The 6,187-nt window shown below is 30.3% G+C and overlaps 1 protein-coding gene across 5 annotated transcripts in view; it reads right to left on the reverse strand.

The window, feature by feature from the left end:
• LOC107445918 (uncharacterized) overlaps positions 1-3,405 on the reverse strand; it is a 227,196-nt gene extending 223,791 nt beyond the window's left edge. The window contains exon 1 of one of the 5 annotated variants that reach the window (XM_016060415.5): positions 3,045-3,405. The gene's annotated coding sequence lies outside the window, so the exon portion shown is untranslated. The remainder of the gene's footprint in view (positions 1-3,044) is intronic. The other 4 variants (XM_071183495.2, XM_071183493.2, XM_016060416.4 and 1 more) reach the window with 4 other exon arrangements.
• Between the last annotated feature and the right edge of the window lie 2,782 nt (positions 3,406-6,187).

Consider the following 6,187-nt stretch of genomic DNA (forward strand, 5'->3'; position numbering starts at 1 on the left):
AACTATTACAATGCAACACTTTGATGTGTCTCGATGTTGCATTTTATTAAAGAAGAAAGGTTTTGCTTATGAAATTGAAAATTAATTCCTAAAAGTTGGAATTTATTGTTGTTTTCTCTGAAGATTGTGTTTCATGATTATAAAAGTTGGAATTTATTGTTGTTTTCCCTGAAGATTGTGTTTCATGATTATAAAAGGGAACAAAAATTATAAAATGTAATTATTTTGGTTGTGCATTTTATTACATTAGGAAACAAATATATTTTTCTAAAATAGTTCTATTTTATTAAGAGAAATGCATAATAGATAATATCTATAAGAGAAAATAACAATTCAAAGTGTTCGAAATTAGTTTCTTTTTCAGAAGTAACACCAAGTTTAGTCTTAATCGTAATAATTAAGGCCCAGATTTTGATGACATTTGCATTTTTTCTACTATAGAGCCTTTTTTTAGATTTATAAGGCATTTTTTTTTTTTTTAATTTTGGGGTGTATTTTGCATTTTAAAGCATTTAAGTTTTTTGTTCATTTTTTCCGATTTTTGGGGCATTTTTATTACATGAAAGGCAAGATTTGTCTTGATTCAGAAGATGCTGCGTCAATTAAGATAGCGTGTTGGCCTCTGATAAAATCGAAGGAAACTTAGCATTTATCAAGTCTAACTTTGCTATTGTGTCCTCGACAATTACAAGCTTGGAGAAACAAGAATTGGAACTTTGCGATGCAGTAAATTATATTGACGTAGTGAGTCAAGTGTTGCTAAAAGCAAGGGGAAAGTGTAACAGCTAAATTGAACAAACTTTTGGAGAAGAACACTGGCTTCCAAACAATGAAGAAAATCTCGAGGATATTAACAGGTGAAGCAACATATTTTCAAATTGAAGAAGAATTGTCAGTAAGTGAGACCGTCTTTTTCAAGTACGCACCAATAACATCAGTAGACGTTGAAAGAAGCTTCTCCAGGTATAAAAATTTACTTTCAGACAAGAGATGCTCGTTTACGTTACAAAATATCAAAAAACATTTAATAATCCAATGTAATTCTGACATTTAGTAATATTATGAGATCGAAGTTGTTATATTCATTATAGTTTCTATACAAAATGAAAATTTTCCTTTTTTTTTGTTATTTTAGGATATAAAACATATTTTTCAAACTTTAATGAACGTAGAACAAGTATTGCATTGCTTCATATTTTTTGAAATGACTCGTGATAATTTTAAGGAGCAAAACATTGCTTTAGTTCAATATTTTTACGTTATTTAAGTCATGTCATAAGGCACTTTTAACGCAATTTTCGCATTTTTAGAGCATTTTTTGCACTTTTTAAGGGCATTTTTTGCACCTTTTAAGGGCATTAGTTGAGATTTTTTAGGTCATCAAAATCCGGGCTCTGGTAATAATTAATATTTCCACGTAAACATCTTTTACTGTGAAGTTATGGGAAAACTCGACAGACACATCTTCTATCAATAAAAGAAAAAAAAAGGAAAGGCAAAATACTAAATTTAAAAAACAAGAAATTACTACTACTGTACAATTATTTATAACCCTTGAAATGCTGCAATTTATTCAAAAATACCAATACAATGTAGTTCAAAAAAAAATTATAAACAATTAAAGAAAACGATCATAAAAAATAAGAATTGGCAAAAGTTTTTTTTTTCTGATTTTAAACCTTCCTTTGCTATTAAATGCGTCAATGTGCAATGTTATTCATAATTTCTAAAATTTTCTTAAATTTAAGAACTAAAAGTTTGTTTTCTTACTAAAAAAGTATTTGCTGAGATTATATTGTACTTTTAGATGTATTTCCAATATAATCTTGCAAAGATGTTGCCGATTGTAATAATTTAATCGATCGATTTTAAAATTTGAAAGTAAACAAATAAATGAATTTATCAAGCATAAAATATTCGTCACATAATAATTATGCAAATAGTAAGACAAATTAAAAGTATGACTTATTCTTTTATAATTCTTTTTAAACTTAAACATTGGGTAATCAAACTTAGAGTTTATTACTAGCAACACAACTTCGTTTATTATTTGAAGGCAAGACTGAATGAAGCAAGAGTTATATCATTTATGCCATTCCAACTAAAACTTAAATAAAAAACTAAGACAATTCTAGCCCTGTTTTAAAAATACTTATATCTTTACAATAAAATTGCCTTTAAAAAAAACTGTCAACTTTCTTTTGTTGTAAAAAGTTCTGCGCACTGCTACGTCTAACCCACACAGCTGTAACAAGATAGAAACGTTCCAAGTAAGCAGAGAAATTTCGGTACCTAATTTTCCAACACTCTTCATAGAATATATGTTTTTTTTTATAGAATGTAGAATTACAATGTATAGAATGGAAACTTAATAAATCGAAATAATAAAGAAAACAATCTCAAAAACATAGGACAAAGTTACAACTTCCATTTGCTATACGCATTGCGAAATAAAATAAAACGTAAAAGTTAAATTTATGAGCGAACACTATCTTAGTACTCAATAAAATTTATGATAAAGATCGAGAAATTTCAATGAAACAACAAATGCAGAATATTAAACAAAAAGTACATTTTTTAAAATCTTAAACTGCTTTTACTTAAGACAAAAATCAAAATTTGTGACGTTACCCTAATTATTTTACATGCAAGAAATATAATCTCAATCCATAAAAACATCTGCTTCCAAAGTAAGGTAAAAAAAAATAATAAACAAAAACTAAATAAAATATATTATTTTTACTGTAAACTTTTTAAATAAAGCAGTATAGTTTATTATAACTTTACAGTTACATAAAAAAAAATCTCACAAACCGAAAAACATTTGATCAAAATGTTTAATAAGTATTATGCACAATTTAACTAATATCATGTATTAAAAACATTTGATTCCTAAAAACATAATTAATACACTTCTATATCTAAAGTACGGAAAATTTTGTACTTTATTTACTCAATATAAAAGCATGATATAAATAAAAGAGAAAAAGTCTACATATGTAAAAAAAAAAAAGGGGGGGGGGAAGAGAAACACGTGTACTCACGATAACTATTTACTGAGGATTTTTCTCATCATTAAATCGAATTCATCAGATTCTGATAATTTGGACTTGTATGTAAATAGAGGAGATAATTTCTCAGATTTTTAAGGAATCCAACACACTAGTCTACACAATAAACATTTACATTGAACTCAAACGTCACACATATTTGTATTCCTTTGAACTCAGATCGGTAACATACAATTTCCAAACAAATCAAATTACTTTAAAATCGGAACACATCACATCCCGCTCCGAGCATAGCTGGAAACAACTATGAGATTTGCGTAACTGCAGAAGATCGTTTCCCTTTTGGCGCGGTGGCCATGGCAACCACTCTGAGGCGAAGAGAACAAGGTTGCTTGGCGTCTTTTGGCGAGTAATTCTCAAACTCGTTATGTAATCATCATCTACCTCTGACGCAATACCAGTCCCAAAATAAGCTTATTTAGTGCGCATTAAATTTCCCGGGTTTATGCATTATCTCAATTGTTACCGCGGATTTCTAATGGATAAAATATTATTGTTAAATACTATTAAGAGGAGGCTATAAGGCGGGAGATATATTTCATGGCAAATTTTGTTTATCTCCGTAGGTATTTCAAAGTTCAAAGAAAATTGAGTTCATATGGATCTAAATTAAAGTTTCGAAGTTTCAAATATTATTTTTTTTTTCCAATGCCCACCTGTGTTAACATCCGTCAATTCAGGATTATGCAGGGCGATTTTGTTGACCTCTCTTACAGGGGCACCATATTAGGTGGGCCAAAGTCGCTCCCATCCCCGGGATTCGAACCCAGAACCTTCTGATGCAAGGACATTTCCCTGCACCCTAACAGGCCGATCGTCGAGTTTCAAATATGAATAATGAAATTCTAAATCTGCTTTATTATTATTATTATTTCTAATTTTCACTTATAAACTGGTGGTCGATATTTTCTCTACTTGGCATATAATATTAAAAAAAAAACGTCTAATTATTAAAAAAAATGCAAGACCTCCATCCAATTAGAACTTGAAAAAAATTTTTAAATTTTTCTATTGATTTTTGTGGACGAAATTATATCAATATGAAAACATTTTATAAACGCAGTCTTGGTGGCTCAGAGGATAAAGCGCTTGCCTCCCAATGACGTGACCCTGGATCGAATCCCAGCGATGATACGATTTCTGCTCTGGACTCGCACCAACCACAATCCTGATGTAAAATAGCCTCAGTGATAGACGGATCACGAGTTAGAATCGCCTTACCATCGGGCTAACCGAGGGAGTTTTTCGTGGTTTTCCTTTCCATGCTAGGTAAATGCGGGTTAGTTCAATCAAAAGTCCTCCTAGTTTGTCCCAATGCTTGATCCAGAAGTATTCTTTTTTCTGGGTTGGGATCAAAAATACAAGGCCACGTTCTTGAATGTTGATTGTCGTAAACTCAGAATTGTTTCGGTTGTTCAACGTCGATTATAAAATAAAATATAAACAACGCCGCTAACAACGTTTTTTTTGAAAGTTACTTTATATTCGTAAGTTTCATTTGTGTGTTTTTAGATTTTTAAGAAATATCTTTAGTTTTGTGTTATTATCGCAAAGGCCGAGTTTTTCAGTCTAATATAAATCGACTGTCATAAACGAAAATAAAAGTAAATTTTAGAAACTCCAGAAACAGACAAATATACAGCAATCAACCAAATTTATCAAAGTGCATAGCTTTATTTGATTTTTTTTCTGGAGAATTCAGGACCTATGCTGATCTGCCCTGATTCTTTCTCTAAAGGAAATACATGGGTTGGACAAGCATATGGAAAAACTTCTATACTAACTCTAAGTAAACAATTTTTCTTTAAGTATCAAGTGTGTTAGAAGACTTTACATGGCAAAAACTGTTGGAACAATTTGAAAGATCATGCTTGAAGCTTTTAGAAATGGTGTCCTTTTTTACCCATGTAAATTTCGGATCAACCAAAATGAATAGATGAGGTGGATAAACTTATTTCTAACATTAATACCTGCAATTTTGAAATCATGATACAGTATAGCTATAATTACATAAAAATAATTTTAAAAGTATAATGATTTTAAAGAAAAGAAAAAAGCCTTTTACGTGCTTATTTTGCTCGATGGAAATTTTGTAAGGGTAAAAAGTACACCATTTCTGAAAGCTTCAAGTATGATCTTTCAAAATGTGCTTCTAAACGAAAAATCGTTTACATAGAGTTAGTATAGAAGTGTTTAAATATTTTTTCCAACCTCTATAATATGCTCGTGATTTAACATCTTACGAGTACATACTTTCTCAAACTTATTAATTGAAATCTGTCACCTTTAGCTGTTGGCCGGGAGAGCCTGGTTGGTAGGGCGCAGGACTCACGATCGTGAGAACGGCAGTTCGAATCCAGCCTGCGGAGGACTCCCCGTTTAGTAAATGGTGCACGTTAAATCTCTTAGGTCACAAATTCCTCCTTGTTCCCATAACAAATTATACCTCTGGGGTACTGGATTGGAGATGGATCGTTATCTGGTTCAAGTCAATGGTTGAATAAATGGGTCCTCTCTATAAACCGTGTGTAAAAATAGAGTGTTCGTAAAAATGGAGAACAGAAATGTTTTTCTAAACAACAAAACGCTTTATCAATTATTCCTTAGGCGCGAGGAATCATTCATGCAATTATGCAACATCAATGTGAAATATTTATTTCCGTATCTTTAATGATCTATAGTGTGATAGCGCCTCAATATCAGATACATAAAGGAACAAAAATATTTAGAAAATTAAAAGAAATACTAATAGTAGGGGAGAGTGGGGTCAATTGTAACATTTTTTACTTAACTATTTTTAACTAACAAAAAATCCAATATATTATTAGTATTAATTGACAGACGAGTAAAGTAGACTATCCTCTACTAGAAAAAAAAATACCTTATTTTAAATGTTATTATATTAGTTATTAACAATTTTTGACAGTCGTGCACTTGTTACAATTGTAACAGTTCATAAATTCAACTAAAACATAGTTAATTATACATATTATCATAGTTGTGATATATTTTTTTTTGTTGATCAAAATAGTAGTGATATTTTAGGAGAAAAATAATAATGAGCAGAGACCGGTTAAACTTTTAACTTTAAGGGATTAAGAAATTTAATTTATGCT

This window comes from Parasteatoda tepidariorum, chromosome 7 (assembly GCF_982258835.1).
Source record: "Parasteatoda tepidariorum strain Cologne lab strain chromosome 7, Ptep-v5.0, whole genome shotgun sequence".
NCBI classification, from domain to species: domain Eukaryota; kingdom Metazoa; phylum Arthropoda; class Arachnida; order Araneae; family Theridiidae; genus Parasteatoda; species Parasteatoda tepidariorum.